We start from the raw sequence: 15,281 nt of genomic DNA, 5'->3' as shown, positions 1-15,281 counted from the left end.
ATCCTATAAGATCAATAAATTGATCAATGTCAATATCCTGGTTGTGCTGTTGTGCTTAGATCTGTAAGATGTTACCACTGCAGGAACTGGCCACATAGGACCTCTCTGTATTATTTCTTACAATTGCATGTGAATCTACAATTCTCTCAAAGTAAAAAAATATATATAATTTAAAAATCCTATGATGTAGGTTTTATTTTCCTACTTTTATTGTTGAGGAAACAGAAGATTTAAAGAGGCTAAATAAGAAACCCAATTTGTAATTCATCTTAACAAATAAGTATTGAGGTCGTATTGTGTGCAAGGCACCATTCTAGGCACCGGGGATACAGCACTGAACAAACACTGCCCTCACTGACTGATCGTTCCAGTACAATGGTCAGAATTCAAACCCCAGATCTGGCTTGCCAAGTCCTCGACTGCTCAGATTTCAGATATATGGTCACAGGATCAGAACATGGTAAATAATAGAGCTACGAATGGTTATAACATTTGCAAAATTTCTAGGCAGATGTATAGGAAAGCATATACAGGCTCTCAATCAATCCCCTTCCTTCCGTTCCTTGCAACTGTCTCAGGGTCCAAGAATGAGCCTCCTCACCTCTATCATGACCCAAAATGGATTTTACCCTTCACCCAGCTGGACAGAGTCCAGTGATGGGGCCATTGTGAGTGATAGTAACCTAAACCAGCCACTTGTGGAATTTGATGAAGAGTTTTGCTTGAGGGCTATGTTCCAAGGTTTGGGGAGGTATCATTTGAAACCTGTCAAGGAGTCAGTGGTGAGCATTTTTCTGAACATCAGCTCTTTCTGCAGTGTAGCTCTGAATGAGTCTCATAAGCAAGACCAGATTTATGGCCGGAACAATTACTCAGACCTCAGATCTCTGAGTGATATGTAACACTGACACAAAGATTGGATTTGTCCTCACACAAGGAATTTTCCTTTAAATACTACAAGAACAATTCAGCTTGGAAATATATTCTTTCTCTGAGACAAATTTCAGCGGGTTGGGGCGGAAGATAATAAGAGCAATTTTCCACAGAAAAGAATATTGTAGATGCTGGATTCAAGGCCAGCCAGAATTTGGCCGCAGTTAACTGGCTCTCAGACAGAATGGTTTGAGTTGGTGAACTTAACAAATGTGGGCATGTGTTTTCCTTCTGAATGTGAATTCAAAAAGCAATACCTCAGAGAGAAATTCTTCAAACCAAGATTGCCATGTCTTTCTTGACTCCAATTTCTTCTTTTACATTCAGCTCTTACAAGCATGTGCTATATATAGGCAGGAAGAAAGTAAACAAGGAAGGAAGGAGATCAACATCACTGGGTGCCAACTATGGGCAAGGCACTGTGCTGAGCATTTTCATTTAATGCAGTGTGATCCTGCAAGGATGACATTGATGACTCCATTCTACAGATGAGAAAGTGAGAAAGTGGGGACTCTCAGAGGGTAGAACATTTATTTGCCTTAGTGCAACTACTTGAGTAGTGCAAACCCAAGATTCAAATCAGGTGGACTGACTCCTCATTCAACAGTCTCTTTTTTTTTTTTTTTTTGGGTTTTTTTTTTTTTCTTTTTTTCTTTTTCTGAAGCTGGAAACGGGGAGAGACAGTCAGACAGACTCCCGCATGCGCCCGACCGAGATCCACCCAGCATGCCCACCAGGGGCGACGCTCTGCCCACCAGGGGGCGATGCTCTTGCCCCTCTGGGCCTCGCTCTGTTGCGACCAGAGCCACTCCAGCGCCTGGGGCAGAGGCCAAGGAGCCATCCCCAGCGCCCGGGCCATCTTTGCTCCAGTGGAGCCTCGCTGCAGGAGGGGAAGAGAGAGACAGAGAGGAAGGAGAGGGGGAGGGGTGGAGAAGCAGATGGGCGCCTCTCCTGTGTGCCCTGGCCGGGAATCGAACCCGGGTCCCCGGCACGCCAGGCCGACGCTCTACCGCTGAGCCAACCGGCCAGGGCCTCAACAGTCTCTTAAAACTACCACTAAGTTCACCCACAAAAGAGCCCTTCGATAATCTTTAAATAAATCATTGAATTTACTCTCGTAGACCAACACTTCAATTCTGAAGGACAGTATCTCCTTTCGGTTTTCCAACCCTGTGGCATACCATGTGGTATTTAAATTTACTGGAGTTCTAATATCATTTTTTACATTGTTTGTCAAAGAAGGGAGAAAACTCCTGGCATATGAATTTTTTTTTTTGTATTTTTCTGAAGCTGGAAACGGGGAGGCAGTCAGACAGACTCCCGCATGCCCCCGACGGAGATCCACCCGGCACGCCCCCCAGGGGGCGATGCTCTGCCCATCTGGGGCATCGCTCTGTCGCGACCAGAGCCACTCTAGCGCCTGGGGCAGAGGCCATAGAGCCATCCCCAGCGCCGGGGCCATCTTTGCTCCAATGGAGCCTTGGCTGCGGTAGGGGAAGAGAGAGACAGAGAGGAAGGAGAGGGGGAGGGGTGGAGAAGCAGATGGGCGTTTCTCCTGTGTGCCCTGGCCGGAATCGAACCCAGGACTTCTGTACACCAGGCCGACGCTCTACCACTGAGCCAACCGGCTAGGGCCTGGCACATGAAAATTAATGAGACTTCAGAATCAGACAGACCAGAGTTCCAAACTTGGTTCTACCATTTTCTGGCTGCATGACACTGGGCACAAACTTGGATAGTGTCTCAGCCTTGGCCGGTGGCTCACTGGATAGTGTCGGCCCAGCATATGGATATCCCAGTTCGATTTCCAGTCAGGTCACACAAGAGAAGCGACCATCTGCTTCTCTTCCCCTCCCTCTCCCTCTTCTTACCCTCTTCCAGTCTCGCAGCCAGTGACTCGATTGGTTTAAGTGTGCGCCAGAATGCTGAGGATAGTTCAGTTGGTCTGAGTGTGGGTCTCAGGCACTAAGGGTAGCTCAGATTATTTGAGCAACAGCCCCAGACAGATGATTTCCACTTAGAAACATGTTTATAAAACAAATATGTACTTAAAAAGACACATATTGTAAAATCTAATTTTTATGTGAAATCTAAAATAGAAAAAAAGAAGGTAAACTTATAGAAAAAGAGCTCATATTTGTGGCTACCAGAGGTGGAGTGTGAGAGAAGAGGGCATTGGGTAAACATGGCCAAAAGGTACAAATGTCCAGATAAATGACTACTAAGGATATAATGGACAACATGTTGACTTTAGCTAATACTGCTAATGATATTTATAAAAAATGTTACAGAAAGAAATCCTAAGAGTTTCATCACAAGGAAAGAAGTTTTTCTTTTTTTATCTATATGAGATAATGGGTATTAACTAAACTTATCATTTCACAATATATGTAATTCCAACCATTATGCTGTACACGTTAAACTTAAACAGTGCTGGATGTTAATTATAGCTCAATAAAACTGAAAGGAAAAAACCGTACTTGAATTTAAAAAAAATATTCAGGGTTTTTAAAAGTACTTTAAAAAGTATATTCATATCTGGTGAGGACTGGCTTCTTGGTTCTTAGATTCTCATGTGGTAGAAGAGGAAAAAGAGCTCTCTGAGGCCTCTTCTAAGAGCACTAATCCCATTTATAAGGGTCTTCTCTCATGACCTAATCACTTCCCAAAGGCCCTATTTCCAAATACTATCACATTGAGAATTAGGTTTCAATATGTGAATTTTCAAGGGACACAGGCATTCAATCTATAGCAGAAGCAAGATAAATTAGACTTTTACAATCTTTTCGATGAGAGAAGATACTGGTTTAAAATAGAATAAGAGATGAATGAAAACAAGTAGAGAGATTTGAGATATTTTGGAGATAGATATACTAGTTAAGGTAACATGAACTAGTATAACAGATAACCCAGAAAACTTGGTGATTTTTCACATACATAAAGTGCAAACAAGTATTCTTTTTTTAAAAAAACTTTTTATTGATATTAATTTGTGTTTACATAGATTCAAGTGTCCCACTGAATATATCTCCCCCCACCCCCATGTTCCCCTCGACACCCCCCTTGCCTCCTCCCCCCAGTGCCTTCCCCCCTTCTCTCCAGGATCTGCTGTCCTCTCTATAACACTGTGTTTCACTAATCTCTTTCCCTTCTCTGATCCCATCCTCTCATCCCCTTTCCCTCTGTCCGCTTTCCCTCTGGTCCCTTTGATCCCTTCTCTGCCTCTATTCTGTTCCTCAGTTCACATTGTTCATTAGATTCCTCAAATGAGTGAGGTCATATGATATTTTTCTTTCTCTGCCTGGCTTATTTCACTTAGCATAATAGTCTCCAGGTCCACCTATGTTGTAGCAAAAGGTAAGCTTTTCTTCTTTTTCATGGCTGCATTGTGTATATATGTACCAAAGCTTTTTAATCCACTTGTCCACTGATGGACACTTGGGCTGTTTCCAGATCTTGGCTATTGTAAACAATGCTGCAATAAACATGAGAGTGCATTTCTTCTTTTGAATCAGTGATTTGGTATTCTTAGGATATAATCCTAAAAGTGGGATAGCTGGGTCAAAAGGCAGTTCGATTTTTAATTTTTTTGAGGAATCTCCATACTGTTTTCCACAGCGGCTGCACCAGTCTGCATTCCCACCAGCAGTGCAGGAGGGTTCCCTTTTCCTGCACCCTCATCAGCACTTATTATGTGTTGTTTTGGCAAACAGGTATTCTAAAAGAGAAAGTGGCTCTCCTACAAGTGGTGACTCAAGGACCCAGTATCCTTCCATCCTGTGGCCCTGCCAACCCCTAGAGCCCAGAATCCTTTGCAGGATCCTTTTCACCCAGCAAAATGGAGAAAGAGAGCATGAAGAAGGTATACATGCTTCTTAAAGCACTTGGGCCTCATTGTAGCACTCATAAAATGATAACTGTTACTAGAACATGCATTCGCTCATTCAACACATACCATATTTCCCCATGTATGAGATGCACATTTTTTCAAAAAAAATTTTGGTCTAAAAACTGTGTGCGTCTTACACAGTTTTGTAGTTTTTTTACTTGCATTTACTGCTTTTTCACACTTCTTTTTGCGCTCATTGCTGAAGACAGTAATTTGTCATCAGACACAGATAAGGACAAGCTAATGAATGGGAATTTTAACAGTGATGAGGAGTTGTATGAATTTTATGATGAATAAAACTTGAGTTTAATAACTTTATATAATACATTTTTTTTTCAAATTTCTGTCCCCAAAATTAATGTGTGTCTTATACATAGGAGAATATGGTAGTTTACTGAGTGTCTACTGTGTGTTGGACAAGTGTGATTAGCAAGGAAGAACACATAGTCTCTGTCTCATAAAGATTACATTCTAATAGGTGAGGATACATAATCAACAAATAAAGAAATAAGTTTACAGTGTGTCAGGTTTCCTGGAGAACAATAGAGCACAATGAATGAGAAAATACAAGGGAAGTTGGGGGCTGGAATTACTAGCAGCAGAAAGACTTCTATAATAAGGAATATTTGAGCAGAAACTGAAAAGAAGTTGAGGGATCAAATCATGTGTCTATATGGGGGAAGAATGTGTCAAGTAAGTGCAAAGGCCCAGAGGCAGACAAGAACCTGGCATGTTCTAAAACCAGCCAGGAGACCAATGTGTGTGAGGTGGGGTGGAAATGGGGAAGCAAGGTAGAGGATGAGGGGAGGTGGGCAAATCACATGGTAGCCAAAATAGGTGTTTTCCCTCAACTCCTTCATGTGACTGGAAAAGAAAGAAGAAAAAAAACTTACTTCCAGGTACAGAAAACTTTGCAAAGAAAGCAATGAACAATCAAGAACTTCCTGTGCAGTTCCAAAAGTGAGACACCTTTAAAGTGGAGGACTTGCAGCCAAAATAGGAAAGGGTAGCAGTTTCATAATATGGAGCACAAAATGTACAATTTTCCCTTGGACAGCAGGTTTTCTTCACAGTTAATTGCAGCCACATGTGAAGCACGGCAGGGAAGCATTTTTAGCAAGTGCCATTAGAGACCTGGACAAGCAATTCCCATCCCTCCTGCTCAGAGCAAAATCAGTTGTGTGATTAGCCCAGGAGGATGGGAACATAAAAATCCTGCTATGATAAAAACTATGTTTTCGGAATTTCAACTCCAAAAACTGAGCCAGAGGCCTTTTATTAGCTTGTTTTTATAAACATCCAAAGATGCTGGTTTAAATAAATAAAAAAAAATTTTTTTTTCAAGGAAGACATGGTTTCTTTATTAAATTACCTTGCATGGTTCCCTCTTAATCAGTCCACTTGAGGATCATGAAACAAAAATACCAGTGGTGAAAGCTGGTCCTGTTACCACTGATCTTGACTGATCACAGCAGGACTTCATTAAACATTGCTCATCAATAACCGTAAACATGTGGACAGGGCTTTATGATTGGTGCTCATGAGGTTGTTTTATTTAATGCTGACATCCCTGGAATTGTTCTGTTTTCTCTCTTTATAGGGGAGTATGTATAGTGGACATCATCTGGGTTTTGGCTCCCCAGCGTCTAGAGGTCTTTCCTATTTTGGGGAAATTCTCCATTGGCTCGGTCTACAGAAGTCAAAAGAAGACACATGGCCCCTCTGTGGCAACTAGTAGGTAGGCAAATGACTGAGGCTCTGCCAACTGGATGCTCCTGCCTGAGATCTTCATTCTTGAGAGAGTGATCTGAAAGTTTGGTGGTGGCGGCAGCAAGAGTCCTGTATTGGCCGTGCCTGGACCTAAGCAGTGAACCCAGTGTGGGAGAGTCAGAGCTTCTTCCACCACAGACAGCTCTGGGGGCAGCCCTGGCCGACCCTCTCTAGCACCTGATCACTTCCTGAGTCTGGTTCTCTAACCTGCTCCTCTGTTCTTCAGCTACCCAATACCTATCTAATACACTCCGTTTCTATGTTTATTAACCAGAGACCATTTCTGTTGACTATAACCCAGAAGTCTGGTTTAATCTTAAGTGATCTGCAGACCTCCATTCATGAACAAAAATTCCCTTAGAGTCCCAGAGTTGACTTACATTATTTTTTTTCTCCTATAACTTAAATCATTACACCATAAAACTAGGTCTAAACTCCTTAGAGGCGTGTAGCTTTTAAATAACTATAAAACACAAACACATTTGCAGCCTAAAACAAGCAATGCAAGCAATGCCACAAAATCAGCAATGTTGAAATTAACAACATTAACTTAATATAACAGATGTTCTTGAGACTAAATCGCTCCTAGAAATGTGAATATAGAACTGACTGACATATGTGTATATGTTTGTTTCTTAATTACCAAGGACCACTTAATGACTTAACTCTTCTACCTCTTTTCTCCATTAAAATCATAATGGACCTTCCATTCATACAGCTTGTCTTGAGGTCATTTGCTCTTTACTTTGCATGGGCACATCATTCATAAATGAAGACTACTGATGTTCTTTTGTTGTTGGGCTGGGATAATTAAAATCCTTCTCTTTGGCTCCAATGTCATCATAAACATCAATGCAAATGTAAGGTCTGAATTCAGCTAGAAGTGTGGTCTAAATACCCAACATTTGCTTAAATGAATTTTTAAAAGATGAACATTAATAATACTACAATTTAAAAATTCTTATAGAAACCTTATAAAGTCCAAAAGATACATTTGTAAAACCCTAGTTTTAGAAATCATGATGAAATAGGGGCATAATCTTTGGAGTTATAAAAAAGAATATTGGTTTTGAATCCTAACACCCCCCTTTAATAGTTTTTGGATCTTGAGTAAGTTATTTAATCTCCCCAAGTCTTAATTTTCTTACCTGTAAGACAGTTGTATTAAACAAGATGATTATGTAGCTATTAAGTGGTACTAAATATTGCTAACTGATGTCCTAATTGACATTCAAATTGGTTAACAAATATGTCCCAGTTCATATAATCAGTTAGTTGGTTATAAAGACAAAACTGAAACCCAGATCCTCTCAATACCTAGCCCTTTGCTTTTAATATATACTATCTGTGCTGAGTATTGTGATGTCCCTGGGGGCAGCTGCCTACCTTTTGATATTGTGCTCATAGGGAGCTGCTATTTCTTTTTATTTCTTTTCTTTCTTTCTTTTTTTTTTTTTGACAGAGACAGAGAGAGGAACAAATAGGGACAGACAGACAGGATGAAAGAGAAATGAGAAGCATCAATTCTTCATTGCGGCACATTAGCTGTTCATGGATTGCTTTTTCATATGTGCCTTGACCAGGGGGCTGCAGCAGAGCAAGTGACCTTTTGCTCAAGACAGTGACCTTGGGCTCAAGCTGGTGAACCTTGCTCAAACCAGATGAGCCCATGCTCAAGCTGATGACCTTGGAGCTTTGAACCTGGGTCCTCCAAGTCCCAGTCTGACATTCTATCCACTATGCCACAAACAGGCCAGGCGGGAGCTGCTATTTCTGAGGGATTTACTCTCTGCAAGAGATCACTCAGTCCCAAGGTTGATTCCATTAACGATTCTTTTTTTAAAAAAATCACTTTATTCTACTTGAAAACTTCTGTCCAGCTCCTATTCCTTACATCTGTAGTTTTCCAAATGGGGTCCCTGATCAGCAGGGACTTGTTAGCAAGGCACAAGCAAATTCTCAGGTCCCATCCCAGACATCCGCAATTAGAAACTAGCAGAAAAGGGCATAATCTGCATTTTGACAGGCTTCACAGATGATCCTGACACATACAAAAGTCTGAGAAACTACTGCTTTATAGGACCACGTCCAAATTCTTTAGCACAGCATTCAAGGCTCTTCCTGTTCTGGTCCAAGTCTACTTTTCTAGGCTCTTCTCCTGACACTCCTAAAAACACCTGGGCTCCACAAACATCATTAGACTTGACTCTCTGTCTTAAACATGACAAGCCCTTGAACTCAATGGTACATGTTGTGCAGTTGTGCCATGAAAGGGCATTTCTTCAAAATGTCTCTTCCTCTGTGAAAACTTTCCTAATTGTGTCAAGGTCGGATTTGCGTCTCTGCATGTCATACTTCGTTACACACACAGGTAGTTACCTTGCTGCATTGTCACTAGTTACGTGCTTACCACACCATCTAGATTATAAGATCCCTGTGTTTGAGACTGCTAGTCACCAATCATTATTCATTCTCTCCTTGTTCCAACAAGAAAATCCCAATTTCCCAGCTCCCTTGCAGACTGGAGTGGTCAAAGAGATGCAAACGGAAGCTGATGAATGCACCCCCCTGGAGAGTTCTCTACTGGGGGTTTGGGGATCTTGCTGATTCAGCCAGCAGGTTCCCTGCTGCTCTTCCTTCTTCTCTTCTTATTCCAACTGAGCTGCAATGTCCACCTTGCAACAAAGAGGTAAGCTTGATGATAGGAGACATGTGGTAAGGGTAATGGAGCAAAAAGATAGTAGGAGCCTTGGACATTGGTGACATTGTAAGGCTACCGCACCAACTCTGTACTTTTGTCCTCAGTCTTCAGGTTACATGATACTCAAATAGATCCCCCATTGTTACTAAAACTATTGTTGTTCCTCTCACTCCCAGGATCTAACAATGCAGTTTCTCAGAGGCAGGACTGTCTCATTCATTGTAGAATCTATAGTGCCTGGCATGGTGCTGACCCATAGCAAATGCTTAATAAATACATGTGGAAAGCCTGACCAGGTAGTGGTGCCGTGGATGGAGCGTCAAACTAGGACACGGAAGACACAGATTTGAAACCCCAAGGTTGCCGGCTTGAGCGCGGGCTCATCTGGCTTGAGTGGGGGTTTACCAGCTTGAGCATGGGGTTGCTGGTTTGAGCATGGGATCATAGACATGACCCCATGGTCGCTGGCTGGAGCCCAAAGTTTGCTGGCTTGAAGCCCACGGTCTCTGGCTTGAGCCCAAGGTCGCTGGCTTGAGCAAGGGGTCACTTGCTCTGCTGGGGCCCACCAGGTCAAGGCACATATGAGAAAGCAATCAGGGAACGACTAAGGCGACTAAGATGCCACAACGAAGAATTGATGTTTCTCATCTCTCTCCCTTACTGTCTGTCTGTCCCTATCTGTCCCTCTCTCTGTCTCTGTCACACACAAAAAAAAATACATGTGGAAGAAATGAAAGAACAAATCTTTATTATTTCTGCTGCAGAAGGAATCAGAGCTCATATATTGGGCCTAAAATTTCCTTCCTGGAAACTCTGGGAAACCACACCAGGTTATAAAAACACAGAGATATTTTGAATTTTATTTTAAATTAAATGTCACAGTTGTAACTTAAACCAGGATAATATTATCCTACCATTGGACAGAAAATAGGTGCTAAGTGAAGACATGTGTCACTTCTGCTTAAAATCCCTCTATAGTTCCCCACAGCTCTTAAAGTTCCAAATCCCTGGTGTTTTCTGGCTTTCCATTGTTTTTTAATTTTTTATAGTGATAATTGTAGATTCATACATCATTGTAATAAATAGTAAAAAGGGATCCTATGTACCCTCTGCCCAATGCTAATTATATTAAAAACTATAGTACAATATCAGAACCAGTATATTGATATTGATACAATCCACCAATCTTATTCAGAGTTACAGTTTTATTTGTACTCATTTATGCATATATGTGCATGTGTATTTAGTTCTATACCACCTTATGGTGTGTATAGGTCCATGTATTGACCTCCACAGTCAAGATATAGACCAGGGGTCCCCAAACTTTTTACACAGGGGGCCAGTTCACTGTCCCTCAGACCATTGGGGGGCCAGACTATAAAAATACTATGAACAAATCCCTATGCACACTGCACATATCTTATTTTAAAGTAAAAAAACAAAACGGGAACAAATACAATATTTAAAATAAAGAACAAGTAAATTTAAATCAACAAACTGACCAATATTTCAATGGAAACTATGGGCCTGCTTTTGGCTAATGAGATGGTCAATGTGCTCCTCTCACTGACCACCAATGAAAGAGGTGCCCCTTCCGAAGTGCTGCGGGGGCCGGGTAAATGGCCTCAGGGGGCTGCATGCAGCCCGTGGGCTGTAGTTTGGGGACCCCTGATATAGACCATTAAATCTGTTTTTATAACCACACTCACCTCCTTCCCAACCCTGAACTTTGGCAACCACCAGTTTGTTCTTCGTTTCTAAAATTTTGTCATTTCAAAATGTTATACAGATGAAATAACATAGTATGAAATCTTTGGGGATTGGCTTATTTCACTTGTCATAATTCCCTGGAGATCCACCCAAGTTATTGTGTGTATAAATAGTTCACTTTTTATTGCTGAGTAATACTTCATGGTATAGATGGACCATTTGCCTGTTGAAGAATATCTGGACTATTTTCAGTTTTGGATTATTACAAATAAAGCTGCTATAAACATTAAGAAAAAATTTTTGATTAATTGATTTTATACAGAGAAAGAAAGGGAGCAGAGAGAGAGAGAGAAGCATTCATTTGTTGTTTCACTTGGTGTGCATTCATTGGTCACTTCCTATATGTGTCCTGACTGGGGATCGAACCTGCAACTTTGGTGTGTCAGGATGACACTGTGACTGAGCTACCAGCTAGAGTTGAGCATTCTTATACAAGTTTTTGTGTAAATATTCCCCCTACTTTTGGAATCATTTCTATTATTAGGGAGTTCCCTCCTTCAGGAGTCCTGCCTATCAGATACAACTATGCAAGATTGTGTTTGGGAGTGAGCTGTGTGAGAAAGAAGGCTCTCCAGAAAATCCATTTTAAGACAAGAATGAGAGCAGAAAAAAGCAGCTTTGCTGGGGGGCAGCAGTAATGGAGGCTTGGGTGTCACTAGTGAGTCCTAGTGACCATAACGGCAATAGGGTTTGGTTGAAACGTTGGTGGCAACAGGGTATTTGCTCAAAGTCCTGTGGGATGGTTTGGGCATTATTTCTGATCTTGTGGCCCCACTCTTTGACCCTCTTGGAGATATGGACTACATAATATTCTTCTTCTTTTCTTTTTTTTTTTTTTAAGAGGGAAGCAGGAGTCCTGACTAGGCGGTGGTACAGTGGATAGAGCATTGGACTGGGATGCAGAGGATCCAGGTTCGAAACCCCGAGGTCGCCAGCTTAAGCACAGGCTCACTAGCTTGAGTATGGGGTCACTGGCTTGAGCATGAGATCATAGACATGACCACATGGTAACTGGCTTGAGTCCAGGGTTGCTGGCTTGAGCAAGGGGCCACTCACTTTGCTGTAGTCCCCTGGTGAAGACACCTATGAGAACACAATCAATGAACAACTAAGGTGCTGCAACGAAGAATTGATGCTTCTCATCTCTCTCCCTTCCTATCTGTCCCTGTCTGTCCCTCTCTCTGACTCTCTTTCTCTGTAAAAAAAAAAAAAAGAAGAAAAGAAAAAAAATAGAGGGAGGCAGGGAGAGAGAGACAGAAAGGCAGGAACATCTAGCTGTTTCTATAAGTGCCCTGACAGGGGATCAAACCAACAACCTCTGTGCTTCTGGACGATGCTCCAACCAAACGAGCTATCCGGTCAGGGCTTGTATTCTTTTAAAAATTTATTTTCTGTTTACATAAGCTTGAATGGATTAAATTTGCAACTTAAAACTCTAACCATTCTCTTTCTTCAGCGCCTCATTTCTAGCCATTCCTTATACTCATTACTCCAGCTATCTGAAATTACTCACTTTCCCAAATACAAAGACTAGCATCATGTGCTTCCATTTTATGGCATATGTCATAAAGGGAATAGTGCCTATTTACTTATCTCCCTGTAGGAACTATAAATCCCATATCCCTAGTCATATTGCTACTGTCCTTAGTATATGCTAAATTAATATTCAATAACTGCTTGTCTTTATCTTTGGTGAGACAAGAACAATGCTTGTGATCAGTACTATTATAATCATACCTAAAGTTTCCTTATCTATAAGATGGAATCACACTACTAAAAAAAAGGATAGTTTAAAAATTAGTGACATCAACAACAAACAAAAATCCCAGTGAAAAAGTGGGCAAAGGACTTAAATAGATATTCTCCAGAGAAGATATACAAATTACCAATAACCACAAGAAAAGATGCTCAACATCACTAATTATTAAGGAAACGTAGGCCCTGGCTAGGTAGTTCAGTTGGTTAGAGCGTCATCCCGATGCACCAACTGGGTTGCAGGTTTGATCCTCAAGGCACATACAAGAAACAACCAATGAATTCATAAATAAGCGGAACAACAAATCAATGTTTCTTTCTCTCTCTCTTCCTCTTTTTCTAAAATCAATCAGTCAATATATATATATTTAATTAAGAAAATACAAATAAAAACCATAGTGACCTACCACCTCATATCCATTAGGATGGCTTCTATCAAGAAACCAGAAAACATAAAGTGTTGGTGAGGATATGGAGAAATTAAAACCCTTGTGCATTGTTGTTGGGAATGTAAAATGATATATAGCTGCTATGGAAAACAGTATAGTGATTCCTCAAAAAATTAAATATAGAACAACCATATAATTAAGCAATCTCATTTCTGGGTATATACCCAAAAGAACTGAAAGCAGGGGCTAAAACAGATATTTGTACAACCATGTTCATAGCAGCATTATTTGCAACAGTCAAAAGGTAGAAGCAACCCAAGTGTCCACTGATGGATGAATGGAAAAACAAAATATGGTATATACATACAATGGAACATTATTCAGCCTTAAAAAAGGAGAAAATTCTGACATGTGCTACTACATGGATGAACCTTGAGGACATTGTGCTAAGTGAAATGAGCCAGTCACAAAAAGACAAATACTGCATAAATGCACTTATATGAGGTACCTAGAGAAGTCAGATTCATAGAGACAGAAAGTAGAATGGCGATTGGCAGAGGCTGGGGGAGAAGGGAATACGGAGTTAGTATTTAATAGGTACATTTTGTTTTGCAAGATGAAAAAGAGTTCTGTGGATGGATGGTGGTGATGGTAAAACAATATGTAAATGTACTTAACAATGCTACTAAACTTTATATTCAGCAATGGTTAAGATGATAATTTTGTGTGTGTATGACAGAGACAGAGAGACAAATAGGGACAGACAGAGAGAAAGAGAGAGAGATGAGAAGCATCAATTCTTTGTTACAGCACCTTAGTTGTTCATTGACTGCTTTTTCATATGTGCTTTGATGTGGGTGGGGTGGGGGAGGGGTGGGAGAGGGGTGGGCTACAGCAGAGCGAGTGACCCCTTGCTGAAGCCAGCGACCTTGGGTTCCAGCCAGTGACTATGGGGTCATGTCTATGATCCCTTGCTCAAGCCAGCAACCCTGCACTCAAGCTGGTGGGCCCATGCTCAAGCCAGCTCCCTCAAGCCAGCTCCCTCGGGGTTTCAAACCTGGGTCCCCCGCATCCCAGTCCGACACTCTATCCACTGCACCACCTCGTGGTCAGACCATTAAGATGATAAATTTTAGGTAATGTACATTTTACTGCAAATTTTAAAATTCCTCTTTTTTTATTTTTATTTTTTTACAGAGACAGAGAGTGAGTCAGAGAAGGATAGACAGGGACAGACAGACAGGAACGGAGAGAGATGAGAAGCATCAATCATTAGTTTTTCATTGCGCGTTGCAACACCTTAGTTGTTCATTGATTGCTTTCTCATATGTGCATGGGTTCATGCTGATGGGCTTTTTGCTCAAACCAGATGAGCCCGCGCTCAAGCTGGTGACCTCGGGGTCTCGAACCAGGGTCTTCCGCATCCCAGTCCAACGCTCTATCCACTGCGCACCACCTGGTCAGGCTTTACTGCAAATTTTAAAATAATAAGTAGTAAACTGCAATAAGTTGCCACTTTATATCCATTAAAATGACTAAAACAACATTAAGTGTTAGTAAAGATGTGAAACAATTGGAACTCTCATAACAGAAACTGTTAGGTGCTTTTGATAAATATTAAAAAAATTAAGGCCCTGGCCAGTTGGCTCAGTAGTAGAGCATTGGCCAGCATGTGGATGTCCCAGGTTCAATTCCCAGTCAGAGCACACAGGAAAAGTGACCATCTGCTTCTCTACCCCTCCCCTTCTTTTCCTCTCTCTCCCCTCCCACAGCCATGGCTCAATTGGTTCTAGAGAGTTGGACTCAGGCTCCCTGGCCTCCACCTCAGGCGCTAAAAAATTTGGCTCCATTGCTGAGCAACAGAGCAAAGGCCTCAGATGGGTAGAGCATCGCCCCCTAGTAAGCTTACCATGTGGATCCCTGTCGGGACGCATGCAGGAGTCTATCTCTCTGCCTCCCCTCCTCTCACTGAAATAAATTAAAAAAATAAAAAGTTAAAAAAAATTAAACATACACTTATGTGGCTGCAATTCTATAGCTAGATATATACCCAACAGCAATGAAATGTTACAAA

Source organism: Saccopteryx leptura, chromosome 10 (genome assembly GCF_036850995.1).
Source record: "Saccopteryx leptura isolate mSacLep1 chromosome 10, mSacLep1_pri_phased_curated, whole genome shotgun sequence".
NCBI lineage: Eukaryota > Metazoa > Chordata > Mammalia > Chiroptera > Emballonuridae > Saccopteryx > Saccopteryx leptura.
Note: the sequence above shows the minus strand (reverse complement) of the source record.